This window comes from Helianthus annuus, chromosome 10 (assembly GCF_002127325.2).
Source record: "Helianthus annuus cultivar XRQ/B chromosome 10, HanXRQr2.0-SUNRISE, whole genome shotgun sequence".
Lineage (NCBI taxonomy): Eukaryota > Viridiplantae > Streptophyta > Magnoliopsida > Asterales > Asteraceae > Helianthus > Helianthus annuus.
Window position 1 is genome coordinate 35665169 of NC_035442.2, and position 14942 is coordinate 35680110.

At 40.8% G+C, this 14942-nt stretch overlaps 1 non-coding gene across 1 annotated transcript; it reads right to left on the reverse strand.

The window, feature by feature from the left end:
* Positions 1-12647: 12647 nt before the first annotated feature.
* Positions 12648-12754, reverse strand: LOC118483525. Its single transcript, XR_004870815.1, has one exon. It is a non-coding gene; the product is annotated as a small nucleolar RNA R71 (small nucleolar RNA).
* Positions 12755-14942: the final 2188 nt, after the last annotated feature.

A 14942-nucleotide genomic window follows, 5' to 3' on the forward strand; every position in this document is an offset into this window, starting at 1 on the left:
AGGAAAATGTTCGAGAGGAAGAGGAGCAGGTTAAAGAAATTTCAGCTATCAAGGTGGAGAAGAAAGCTGAATCTGTAAAAACGATCGAGAAGTGCTCAAACTATGAAAATCTGAAATCTGAAAATGCCAAACTCTTGAGGGATTTAGAGAGTTTGACATTAGAAAACAAAAATCTTAAAAATCCAGAAAATGTTTTGAAAATTCAAATAAAAAATTCAGAAATTGAAAAAGTAAAAATTGAAAAAGATTTTCAAAGTCAAATAAAAATTCTTGAAGATGGGAGAGATGCGTTCAGTAAAAATAACATCGAAAAGCAAAAAATGATAAATTCTCATCTTCAGAAGATTATCCAACTTGAAAAAGAAGGAGAGCAAGCTCGAAAGAAAATCAACGAGCTTGAAAATAAATTGAAAGGTTTTGTGATTTCTTCAGCGTATGTGAATATTTCATGTCCAAAACCGATCAATTCAATTCCAATAAGTGACAGTGTCACAAACTTTGACAATGTCAAAGTTGAAGATTGCAATGAGAAATCTGATGATGAAAATGAAAAAATTGAAAAACAAAAATTATTTTTGGAATTAAAAGAAAATTTTAAAAATATTGTTCTACAATCGACTGAAAAGGGAGAATGCTCTAAGCAAAAACCTTTGAAGAAGAAAGTGGAACAGAAACAGAAAATTAAAACTGAGAAAATTGTACAAAAGGAAAATAAAAGCTCATCAGATCGATCATCTAATCGCAATAAAAAATCACAAAAATTGAAAAATCAAAACTCAAAAATTGTTGGTAATAAGTGGTGCAGGTTTGACCACAGTGCTCAAAAGACAAATCCAACAATCAAGAAGAGGAAAGAGTATCACCAAGCCAAACAGTGCTTTGATCTGAGCGTTTGGTATGAAGATGGTGATTGGTATGATAACAGAGTGTGCTACAAATGTGGTTATCAAGGACACATTGCTGTTAACTGCCAGAGACAGAGATTTGAGACGAGAAGATGCTTTAACTGTCAAATCAAAGGTCACATTGCAAGAGATTGCCCGAGGAGATCAAATGAAAGATTGAGGAAATTATCAGAAATTGGCAAAGAAACCAGTCACTGTCAAGCCCAAGGAACTGAGAGTTTCAGAACAGAAAGTCAAAGAACAGAAGGTCCAAGAACCTAAAGTTCAAGAAAAGAAAGTGAAGCTTTCTCAAGGGTAAAAAGACAAACTGCGAAAGAAGAGGAAGAAGGCCAGAGAATATCTGGAGAAGATTTTGTCCTCGGGTTCACCCGACAGATCAAATAAGAGTGCTGATGAATCGATTCACTCGACAACAAAGTCAAGTAAACCGAATTCGTCAGATGCAAATCTGAGGACAAAAGAGGAGATAAAGAAGAAGGTAACATTTTGTGGCAATGAATCTGTTTCTTCGGAAACAAAAGAGACACATGTCGGCGATGAATCTGGCTTGTCAAAGTCAGACAAGCCACATTCAGGCAATGATTCTGGTTCGTCAAAACCAGAAGAGCCGGTTGTTGAGATAAAATCTGAGAATTCAGGTTTAACAATGGATGATACAAACTTTCCACCATTGCTGAACAAGAATTCAAAATCACCCAAGGACAGTCAGGCTTGGGTGAAACTTTTCAAATAGAAAAACCTGACTTGCCGGAGTTCCCAGGTTGGTAAGCGTGGAACATGAATCGGCACATTTCTTGAGAAATTTCACTCTGGTGATTTTTCGTCTTTCAAAAGATAAATCAGGGACATTAAGTTGTACTTGATTCATCTTTCCTACAAGTGGTAATTTGAAAAACAAAGTGATGAAACCCCGAGTTTATGAAACGACACACAAAACTAATTTTCCGGAAAAACCATTTTGATTAAAACAAACTTAAGTGTTTTGAAATCATAATGGGAAAATAGTTTGTTGTGAGGGGGAGTTCTGATTGTTTACGCCAAGTGGATGGAGAACTGAAGTGATTCTCATCAAGTTGTCAAGTTTGTACAGTTTGTTTTCAAATTTTCCTAGAAAATCAAAATTGAAACATATTTTGATTTTAGGGGGAGAAAAATTAAAAAAAAATTAGAAAATTTGAAAAAGTCAAAAACATGATAAAAGTTAAAAATGAGTTTTGTTGCGAAAAAGAGGAAATGATAGTACATCAGTAGACTATCACAGCACGCTAAAGATATGGAATGTTAAATGTGATAAACAATTTTATTGTGGATTTGTTAGTAAATTCTTACACATTCAGTAGATTGTTTTCGAGATATAAACATAAAACGTCAAACTTGCTTATCTCGTGGGGAACATATCTTGGATATATGGGTAACCCCTCGAAATCTCGTTTGAAAGATTCTATAAGATGTCAAACTTTCTTATTTTGTGGGTAACATTTCACGGATATATGGGTAACCCCCGAAATCTCGTTTGAAAGGTTTCTCTTTCTGAAATACTAGGTTTGTTTATACTCAGTGATATCTGGGGTATTATCCCGGGACTTCTGCTGAATGGAAGTTCTGACCTAGTCCTCGGATAATACTTGCTGCAAATGCTTGAAACACAGCATAAGCCCTCAGCAAAATGAGACAATAAAATTGATCATTCTTGTTGTTGTAAAAAGATCCTCTAAAGGGGACACAAAACAAATCCTGATCTCTCTACTGAACGGTAGTTCTGACCTGAGCTCTCATGATTTCAATCTAACCCTTTACAGATATCATCTTAGTATACTTGCCTGTAATTCTGAACATTGAGATCTGGATACAGGAGTATATTCTGAAATGGGATACTCAATTAAGTTTGTAAGATTGAATATTTGAATCTGGATACGGGAGTATATTCAAGTGATGGGACACTCGAATAAGTTTAAGTATCTAAAACATTAATCTCGTATCTCAAATCGGTTAAACTTTGTGTAAAGATATAACTGACAATCTAGATAAATTGTTTAGAGCGTACAATGTTCAAAGCTTAACGGTGTTAGTGATTTGTCTCAAAAACTGATATGATCTTCTTGCACAAACTCACAAAAATATGTTTGTACATATTTCATTTCTGCATTTAATTTCTGTCTTTGCATTTATGTTTCTTATGTTGAAAAATCCAAAAAGATTTTCGACAACTGATGTTGGAGAGCTGATATTCAAAATCTCAAAGGCTAAACATGATGAACAGACAGGTTGGTTAATTGATTTGAAATGTTTAAGATGATTCATTAAGTTGAATCAGAATTTGGAATGTTTCAAATTTTGAAAAGTTTTAAATGTGAAAGATAATTCTCAAATGTTTAGTTGATTCATTAAGTTGAATCACAACTTTATTGGTTTGTAATAGAGAGGTTGAGATGTGCAGGTTTCTAAATCTGTTGATACGGAAAGCCAGGCGTCGATCCCAAAAGCACGGAAGCTTGATGAAAGGGGGAGCCTGAAGAGTCTGAAGAAAGAGAGCAATGGAAGCTAAAGACAGATCCACCGGGATTCTGTTCAAGCAAGAGGGACTCAAGAGGGAGAGAGAGAGACAAGTCGCTATGAGTTTCACCACGGATTGACTAGGACAATATCCAAGGGGGAGTTTGTTGATGCATTTATTGTCTATCGCCTTCGTCAATTCGAGTCGTAGTGAAAAGCCGGAAGAAATCAAGCTCATAATGTCACAAGTAGATAAAATTAGCAAGGTGTCATTTTGGTAATTAATGAGAAATCTCATTAATTCCAATGTCATATAAATAGGAGGGTTATGTCATAACTTTTAAGGTTTTGGAAGACTTTCCTCCTTTTTGGTGATTGTTGGTGATTCAAGCCTAGAGAGAGAAAGTAGTTGTAAACGTGGTTTTTGTACCGTACAAGTCGTATCTTTCAATAAAATCACGTTTCTAGTACGTTATCGTGTGTTCGGTCACGCACGTTCACGGATTCCGCACGTGAAACGTTCGTTTCGCAATCGAACGGCGTCAAAACCGGTCCTACAATTGGAACAAATTGAAACATATTTTGATTTTAGGGGGAGAAAAATTTTAAAAAAATTAGAAAATTTGAAAAAGTCAAAAACATTAAAAAGTTAAAACGAGTTTTGTTGTGAAAAAGAGGAAATGATAGTAAATCAGTGGACTATCACAGCATGCTAAAGAAATGAAATGTCAAGTGTGATAAACGGTCTCACTAAAGATGTGACGATAGGCTCAGCTAGACTAGTAGATTTGCGATGACGATACAAACTTAAATGTAAAAGCCTAGTTCTAGTGGGAAACATGGTTGAAAGCATAGTACTTAGTTTTGTCCTTCTTGACTGTGTGCCTACTCAGTAATCGTTGAATGCCAAAAAGCATAAAACTGGTTAAGTTTGTGAATTTTCACTACTTTGCTGAAAAATCGCTGTGATTGTGCATTTCATTTTGCAAAGATTTAAACTTGTTTGATTTCTTTATTTTGTTTAAGCATCGGACATCCTCTGCGTATACGGGAGTATCGACCTGGATGTTGTTTCCTAAACGTTCTGCTTTATTTTGTTTGGTGTTTCGTTTAAGCTTTGGACCTCCTCTGCATATACGGAAGTATCGACCTGGTGGTTAAAGCCTAAACAACTTCAACTTGTTTTATTTTCTTATTTTGTTTAAACATTGGACTTTCTCTGCGTATACGGAAGTATCGACCTGATTGTTAATGTTTAAACATTCTGCTTTATTTTCGCACATATCACAGTTGATGAAAGTTTAAAGGCATTACTTGAGTTAGTGTATTGCATGATGAGGGGATATGCTGAGATCGTGGGGTCCATAAGAATTTTAGTGCAAAATTAATATACCTTAACGTATCAGTAAGCATTTCGAAAGTTTTTAGATTGAGTTTAAGTGGACAACAATATCGTCAATCAACGTGAATCGTTTTGAACTTAAAACGATTAAAAGCTTAACGGTGTTGGTGATATGTCTCAAAACTGCTATGATCCTCTTGCACAAACTCACAAAAATATGTTTGTACATATTTCATTTCTGCATTTAATTTTTGTCTTTGCATTTATGTTTCTTATTTTTGAAAAATCCAAAAAGATTTTCGACAACTGATGTTGAAAAGCTGATATTCAAAATCTCAAAAGGCTAAACTTGATGAACAGATGGGTTGGTTAATTGGTTTGAAATGTTTAAGATAATTCATTAATTTGAATTAGAAATTGGAATGTTTCAAAGTTGATCAATTTTTAGTTGTAAAAGATTCTCAAATGTTTAGTTGATTCATTAAGTTGAATCACAACTTTATTGGTTTGTAATAGAGAGGTTGAGATGTGCAGGTTTCTGAATCTGTTGATACGGAAAGCCAGGCATCGATCCCAAAAGCACGGAAGCTTGATGAAAGGGGGAGCCTGAAGAGCCTGAAGAAAGAGAGCAACGGAAGCTGAAGACAGATCCACCGGGATTCTGTTCAAGCAAGAAGACTCAAGAGAGAGAGAAAGACAAGTCGCTACGAGTTTAACTACGAATTGACTGCGGCAATATCCAGGGGGAGTTTGTTGATGCATTTATTGTCTATCGCCTTCGTCAATTCGAGTCGTAGTGAAAAACCGGAAGAAATCAAGCTCATAATGTCACAATTAGTTAGAAATAGCAAGGTGGCATTTTGGTAATTAATGAGAAGTCTCATTAATTACAAGGCCTATAAATAGGAGATTATGTCATAACTTTTAGAAGATTTTAGTGAAGATTCTTTCAAGACTTTCCTCCACATTTAGAGTTTTGGAGATCCAAGTTTAGAGAGAGAAAGTCTAAGAGAGAGAAAGTTGTGTAATTGTGATTCTTGTACCGTACACGTCATATTTCTCAATGGAATCACGTTAGTAGTACGTTATTGTGTGTTCGGTCACGCACGTTCACGGATTCCGCACGTGAAACGTTCGTTACGCAATCGAACGGCGTCAAAACCGGTCCTACACCACCTCGTCCTGGAGAGGGATCATCGAGACAGCCGCCTGTTTCTATTTCACCCATGATGTCATCATCTTTTCCGTTCACGTCTTAGTTTCCTCATGTTGCACCACCTACTGCACCATCTTTCATACCATCGAGCGAGCCATTTTTATGGACTACGCCCCCTGTTATGCCATTATCTGATCCGTACCACCCGTACCATGTTGGGTACACTACGGAGGACATACTTACATCCCTGATGATGCAACAGGATGCATTAACACGCCGTATTCAGGAGTTGGAGAGAGCTCCACGTCCCCCGATTCAGACGTTTGTTTCTTGACATCTGAGCAGCAGATTACATATTTTCTGCGCGTCTGTCGTGCCTTAGAGGAGGATTGGTTACACATGCGTCACTTGCTTTTCTCTCGCTTTCCTCCTCCTCCTCCGCCATCAGCATAGGCATTTTGGTTTATTGCCTGTAGACTTTTGGTGAGAAGACCGCGATTGTGCCGACTGTACAGCATCTTGAAGACCGCATTTTGATGTCATGACTTTTGATATTTAGTTTTTGGTTGTTGTAGATGACTAGATAGTTCAGACAAGGGCGATGTGGCCCTTAGTCACTTTTGATGTACGATGCAGTTATAAAACTTGTAAACATTGTATTGTGGTCTTGATTTTATGATAGCTCAATCGCAGTATTCTCATTATATGAATTGTTGGATTATTTGTTTTAATTTTATAACATGAGATGTTATGTGCTTGATGAATGTTATTACGTACGCATACTATTTACTCACTACGACCTGACTAATATGATCGCCTTTTAGAAGATGCCTCCGCGACGGGATACCCGCATGCCTACTACTGAGGCGGAACTCCAAGGGATAATTGCCGCAGCTATAGCGCAGTACGCGGCCTCCCAAAATGACACAAGTACCTCCAACAACAACAACAACAACCCTCCAAATGGTAATGATAAGTCACTGGAGACACATTACACTATATTTGGACATTTCTTGTGCAATTATTAATAATTCCTATAAATTACATTGCTTGTACAGGGTGTACTTTCAAGCAATTCTTAGATTGCAAGCCACTAAACTTTGATGGCACTGGAGGTGCCGTGGCTTTTACCCGTTGGACTGAAAAGACTGAAACGACAATAAGAATGAGCAAATGTGCGCCGGGACAACAAGTTACATACATCTCTGGGCTTTTTACTGATGGTGCCCTATCATGGTGGAATCTCCAAGTTCAAACCTTAGGAGAGGCTGCAGCATACGCCATGACTTGGACCGAACTGAAAGAGCTGATGCACAAGAAGTATTGCTCCATAGCTGAAATCCAGAAACTGGAAACAGAATTTTGGAACTTAAAGATGGAAGGCCCAAAAATCGCTGAGTATGTTCAAAGGTTCCATGATCTGTCCCATGTGGTGCCATACATGGTCACGCCCGAATTCAAGCGCGTAGAACGTTTCATCTGGGGATTAGCACCTCAGATTATGAGCATGGTTACAACGTCAAAACCGACAACCATTACTGAAGCCATCGATCTGAGCATATCTCTGACCGAAGAAGCCATCAGGCTAAACAAGTTTTCTAATGCCGATCAGAAAAAGAAGGAGACTCATGTGGAGTCGTTTGGTGAAAACAAACGGAAATTTTCCAACTTCAAGCAAGGAACCAGTAGTGTGAGCAAGAAGGGTGAGTCAAGCACACCGGCCAGGGCCAAAACCAGTGTCGAAAGCAAAGGGAAGGGTTACATGGGCGCTTTGCCCAAATGTGACATATGCCTGTACCATCACTCTGGTCAGTGCAGGTTGAGGAAATGCGAGTCTTGTGGTAAGGAGGGCCATTCGAAGATATCTGCTGGGTTGGCACAGGTGCTGGTCGTGGAAACAATGGTCATAGGTGTTTTGGTAACAACAATCGCGGTGGGAACGGAAATGGGAACCGCAATGGTGGAAATGGTAATCGGGGAAATGTTGGAAACCAAACTGGGAATCGGGGAGCAAACAATGCTCAAGGTGGTAATGGTAACATGCTAGGACCGGGATGTTTCAACTGCGGAGAAGTCGGGCACTTTAAAAAGGAATTCCCTAAGCTCAACCAAGCTCGTGGAAGGGTATTCAACATTGGAGCTAGGGAGGCACGCCAGGACCCGAATGTTGTCACTGGTACGTTCCCTATAAATCAAGGCTTTGCATCTGTTCTGTTTGATACTGGTGCCGACTATAGCTTTGTATCGCTAGAATTTAAGAAAATGCTTGAATTAACTGCTAGTAAGTTAGACGTTCCGTACTCGATCGAACTGGCTAATGGAAAGCTAGTTGAAACGAATGAAGTCATCAGAGGATGCGTGATCGAATTGGGAGAACACGAGTTCACTTTGGATCTACTGCCAGTCAAGTTGGGAAGCTTCGACGTGGTAGTAGGGATGGATTGGCTGTCTAGCAACAAAGCTGAGGTGGTTTGTCATGAAAAGACCATTCACATCCCAATGGCCGATGGAGAGATGATTGTGGTTCATGGAGAAAAGCATGATACGCCATTGAGGATCATTAGCTGCCTGAAAGCTAGGAAGTGTTTGAAGAAAGGATGTGTTGCCATCTTGGCACATATCGTTGATAAGGAAGCCGCTGAACCAAAGATCGAAGACATTCCAATCGTAAAGGAATATCCTGAAGTCTTCCCAGAAGACTTGCCAGGATTGCCGCCTCCAAGACAAGTCGAATTTCACATTGACTTAGTTCCAGGCGTCGCGCCTGTGGCAAAGGCGCCTTATCGACTTGCACATTCAGAGATGCAAGAACTGTCAACACAAGTTCAAGAGCTGTTAGACAAGGGATTCATCAGACCAAGCTTCTCGCCTTGGGGAGCTCTAGTTTTATTCGTCAAGAAGAAGGATGGTAGTTTTCGCATGTGTATCGACTACCGGGAGCTAAACAAGTTGACCATCAAGAATAGATATCCTTTGCCGAGAATTGATGACTTATTCGATCAATTGCAAGGTTCAAGTTTCTACTCAAAGATCGATCTACGATCAGGTTACCATCAACTGAGGATACAAGAGGAAAGTATTCCCAAGACTGCTTTTAGAACTCGATATGGACATTACGAGTTCCCGGTTATGCCGTTTGGGCTAACAAACGCACCAGCTGTTTTCATGGACTTGATCAACAGAGTCTGCAAGCCGTACCTCGACAAGTTCGTAATCGTATTCATTGATGATATTTTGATCTACTCGAAGACTAAGGATGAGCACGAACAGCATTTAAGAGCTATTTTGGAGCTACTTAAAGAGGAGAAGTTGTATGCCAAGTTCTCGAAGTGCGAGTTCTGGTTACGCGAAGTCCAATTTCTTGGACATGTGGTTAATGGAAATGGAATCCATGTGGATCCCACCAAGATCGAAGCGATAAAGAACTAGGAGACTCCAAAGATGCCAACCGAGATTCGACAAGAAGTTTGATTGGGGAGACAAACAAGAGGAAGCATTTCAGTTGTTAAAGAACAAGCTTTGTGACGCGCCAATTTGGTCTCTACCCGAAGGCACTGATGACTTCGTGGTTTATTGTGACGCTTCGCGCCAGGGCTTAGGCTGCATTCTAATGCAGCGATAGAAGGTTATAGCATATGCTTCTCGCCAATTGAAAGTCCATGAGAAAAATTACACCACGCATGATCTGGAATTGGGCGTAGTGGTATTTGCTTTGAAGATCTGGCGACATTATTTACACGGTACGCGATGCACGATCTACACTGATCACAAGAGCCTACAGCACATTTTTGATCAAAAAGAACTTAACATGAGATAGAGACGCTGGGTTGAACTACTGAACGACTACGATTGTGAAATCAAGTATCATCCAGGGAAGGCGAATATGGTCGCCGATGCCCTAAGTCGGAAGGAAAGGATTAAGCCCATAAGGGTTAGGGCTTTGGAAATGATCGTTCAAACGGACCGCTCGTTGCGCATTCGTGCCGCGCAGAGAGAAGCACTTAAATAAAGGAATATAGAGAATGAGTATCTCCGTGGGATGGAGAAGCAATTGGTACCAAATGGGGAAGGAACGTTGTGCTTCATGAAACGAATATGGGTTCCTTCGTTTGGTGGTTTGCGGAATGTTATTTTTAATTAGGCTCACAAGTCACGGTACTCAATCTGATGTGTGTAAAATGCAACATATAAATCACATCAATTAAGGCATAAAACTAACCCTTTTTAAGTACTAATGTTGGAAAAAGAGTGTTTTTGTCTTCCTTTTGTATTTTCAGGATGAAATGAGCTCAAAATCACAAAAGAAGCAAAAAGACAACTAATTCTACCATAAATACAAGAAAAGGAACAAAAGTAGACTGCCCGGACCCTCAACGGCACCTCCCAAAGCAAAGGAGAAGAAACAGAGTCTGAACACGCCTCGTGTCCAGCGAACACGGGGGCGTGCCCAGGAAGCAGCAGAAAAGACAAATCAGTAGAAGCTTCCATTGCCCACCACGGGGCCGTGTCCAGCGGGCACGGGGGCGTGGTGAAAGTACAGCAGGAGCATTAATTGTAATTGCGAATTACAATTAATGAAGAGAGAGAATGTCAGACGGGCACGGGGCCGTGTCCAGCGGACACGGGGCCGTGTCCAGCCTTCTGTTCAGCCTATAAATAGAGGAGCTTGGCTTCATTTTCTCTCATCCCTTGGCACACCACCTCTCTCACACCTCATCCACCACCCACCACCACCATAACACCATCATCCACCACCATCATCCATTGTCCATCGTAGAGTGTGTGAGTCGTCTCGGGATCCAAGATTGATCGTAAGAGTTCTTGACAATCAAGGCCATGTTTGCCTAAGTCTCTTACATCACTTGGTGAAGACAAATGTTTAGTATAATACTTTTTATTTTTAATCTTTTGCACTTTTTATTTGGTTTTGTATTAATGACTTTAATAACTAGTTACTTATGTTGAAGGTGATCTTTCCTTATCGTTTGTCCGTGGTGTCTTGGCATTATTTTACTGTCTATATAAAATAAAAGATTTTCACCATTCATATCTCCACGATCTATATGGAGGTATGTTGGCTACCTGGTCGGGGGTTAAGGGAACGGTTTGGTAAGGGTCTTGCCCTTGTTCAGCGTTTAGAGGTCCTGCTTGGGACCTGGGTCAAATTTAGTAGGATCTCCTTCAATGCCCATAGGTATTGGATGGCGGGGATCCAAACTCTTTGACCCCCTCATAAGTTAACTACTATTAATACTATAACCCGGCTATTTAGGACTGTATCCCTGCTGACTCAGACTACTTAGCCGAGGGTAACGTCACCGCCAAAAGCGGGGCCTACCACAATTTGCATTAATAACTTAATTCATTATCTTTCAATAATCCGACCCTTTAGGATTGTATCCTTGCTGACTCAAACTACTGGGTTGAGGGTAACGTCGCCTTCAAAAGAGGGGCCTACTACAATAACTAAGATAATCTCTTAAACAAGTGCAAAAGTGCGAAAATAATCAAAGGTTATACTAATACACGTGTCGGATCCAAGTGATTCATCTTGTCTATCTGTTTTTATTTTATTTTTATTTTCAGCATTTAGTTAGTTTTTATTTTTCTTAGTTTAAAACATTTTTCTAACCTTTTGATTTGATTAGACGTTGAGGATAAACCGGTATTAAAAGCTCTTGTGTCCTTGGACGACCTCGGTATCTTACCAACACTATACTACGTCCACGATGGGTGCACTTGCCCATATGTGTGTTTAGTGTTAGTAAATATCGTGTTTTATAAATTTAAAACTTGGCTAAAAGTGTAAAAAGGGGCTTAAATACTCATAAAAAATATAACACACTTCACGCACATCAAGTTTTTGGCGCCGTTGCCGGGGACACAAGGATTTTAAGAAAGTTAGGAATCAACGGCCTAATCATATTTTTATTTTTCTTTAATTTTTTAGGATTTTTTCTTAGTTTTTCAGCTTCTGCAGAGCTCAGCACGGGGCCGTGCCTGGTCGGACACGGGCCGTGCTCAGCATCGTTACTGGCAGTTTTTGTTTTTCAAGTTACAGAAGGCTGACCACGGGGCCGTGCCGGTGCAACACGGGGCCGTGTCCAACTTCCAGTAACTGGGATCTGAAAAACAATCACTGTAATTCCGACCACGGGGCCGTGTTCGCTCAACACGGGGCCGTGGTGAACATTCTGACCAACATTCTTTTCTGTTTTTATTGCAAGACTTGGAACCCGACGCCAACCTCACGTAGTGTATGAGCTCCAGTTCCAATAAAGACATAAAAGAACCATTAGAAGAACCCGAACGCTTTCTCAGAAAAAGGTTAAAAGCCAAAAACCAAGAGAAGGTTTCGGGTGATCCACCTCAAATGGCGGACCAACGTACCCTTATGGATTATCTACGGCCCACCGTAGGTAATCTGGGCGCCGCTATCAATGCTCCGAATGTCGAAGCCAATAACTTCGAGCTTCGACCGCATTTGATACAAATGCTCCAAAACTCCGCAACCTTCCACGGGCTTGCGGACGAGGATCCCCATCTACATATAACTAATTTCTTAGAAATATGTGATACCTTTCGGATCAATGGAGCATCGAACGACGCCATCCGCCTCCGTATGTTTCCATTCTCACTAAAAGACCGAGCGAAAGCTTGGCTCAACGCCCTCCCAGCTGGTTCGGTAAACACCTAGGATGAACTAGCCCAAAAATTTCTATATAAGTATTTCCCTCCTGCTAAAACTACTAAATTAATGACTGAAATTAATACATACTCACAAGAGGACGGGGAATCCTTATATGAAACTTGGGAAAGGTTCAAGGAGCTATTACGCAAGTGTCCCCATCACGGCCTCGCAATATGGCAACAAGTATCCACTTTCTACAATGGATTGTTGCCACACACTAGGCAGACACTTGATTCTAGCTCCGGGGGACTTTTAGGTAACCGACGCCCGCATGAAATATATAATCAGATTGAGGAAATTGCTCAAACCAATTTTCAATGGCACACCCCCCGGGGAAATAAGTCTATCGCCCCGGGCGCCCACAAGGTCGACGAAAGCACTTCTTTACAAGCCCAAATCGAGGCCCTTTCTTCAAAAATAAAAAAAATTAGAAATGACAAAAACCGTCTCGTTTATGGCTTGTGAAGGGTGTGGTGGGTCACACGAAAATTGGAGTTGTATGAAAGAAACGGACGATCAACAAGAAATGGTAAACTACATTGATAATAGACCTAGGCCGTCGGGTCCTCCAACGGGAACTTACAACCAAGGATGGCGAAACCACCCAAACCTTGGTTGGAGGGAACCCGGCAATAGTAGTAACCAACAAACCCAACGAACAAACTTTCAGCAATCAAGAAATGAGTCACAAAATTTCACTCAACAACAAGGTGGACGAGAAAGGCTCGAAGATACTATATCTTGCCTCGTCTCTGACACTGATAAGAAAAACTCGGAAAGATTTCTACAATTAGAGTCTAATTTTAGGAATCAACAAGCTAGCATTCAAAACATAGAAAAACAAATAAATCAAATAGCTCAAAACTTTTCCGAGAGACCGCAAGGCGCATTACCTAGCAATACCGAAACAAACCCAAAGGCGCAAGTTCACCTCATCACACTACGAAACCACACCGTAGGGCCTGCAGAAGTACCGCCACCTACTGAAGAAACAATGACAACACCTCTGCAGGAAAAGAACTCTCCTCCATCACCAGAGCCTACCAAGGCTCCTCGAGTTCCGTACCCCGGTAGGTTAATTCGTCAAAAGACCAATGAGCAATTCGCAAAATTCGAAAGTCTGTTAAAACAATTGCATGTCAATATTCCTTTTATAGAAGTCCTAACCCAAATGCCCAAATACTCTAAATTTATGAGGGACTTCCTTACCCATAAAAAGAAAATTGAAAATTTGCAATTAGTTAATTTAGGCGAAGAATGCTCTGCCCTCGTACTCAATAAACTACCCCAAAAGAAAATCGATCCCGGAAGTTTCACGATTCCATGCTCAATAGGGGAATCGCCCGTTCGCAATGCCTTGGCCGACCTAGGGGCTAGCATTAACCTCATGCCCTCATCAATGTTCAAAAGGCTTGGCTTGGGAACCACGAGCCCTACAAAAATAAGCATACAACTCGCTGATCGATCCGTCAAGTTCCCACAAGGTGTCATCGAGAATGTCTTGGTAAGGGTAAGCAGATTCGTTTATCCAGTTGACTTTGTCATACTCGATATGGAGGAAGGCACCGAGGTCCCCCTTATACTAGGGAGACCCTTCCTTGCCACAGCACAAGCGGTGGTAGACATGAATGACGGGACACTCACTTTGAGGTATGGGGATGATGAAGTGAAGTTCGGAGTTGGGAAAAGAATAGAGGACGACGACCCAGTAAACTACATGAAGGTTATTGATTCCAGCTTGGATGCTGCTCTCCGACGGTGTAACATGGGAAGCAAGGCATCCCACTCAGAAGATATATAACCTCAAATCGGGTCTAGCCAAGGAACCTTATAAACGTGGCGCACCACGGAGGCATTCCGCGGAACTATCCTTAGTTTAGTTTAATCTTTTAGTTTTTGCAGAATAAAACACACTCATGGTGGTAATGGATGAAAAAGGGAACGAGAAAAATGGAACCATGCACGAAGAACAGAGCAACCCGACAAAAATCTCCATCACAGAAGGCTCAACACGGGCCGTGCCCAACCAACACGGCCCCGTGCTGAGCCCCTGCAGAAAATCACCCAGTTCAGGTAACTGGACACGGGCCGTGTTCAGCGGACACGCCCCCGTGTCCAGGCTTCTGTTTCAATTCTCTAATTTTTGTTACTGGCACTTGACCACGGGGCCGTGCCCGGTCAACACGGGGCCGTGTCCAGGATGCCAGTAACATAAATCTTTGCTTTTTAAACCCACTTTTACACATTCTAATCAACCAAAAACATTATTTTTGGACACATTGAGGACAATGTGTAATTTAAGTATGGGGGGGATGCTAAAACCTTGAAATTTTGCAAAATCCTAAACACAAGCCT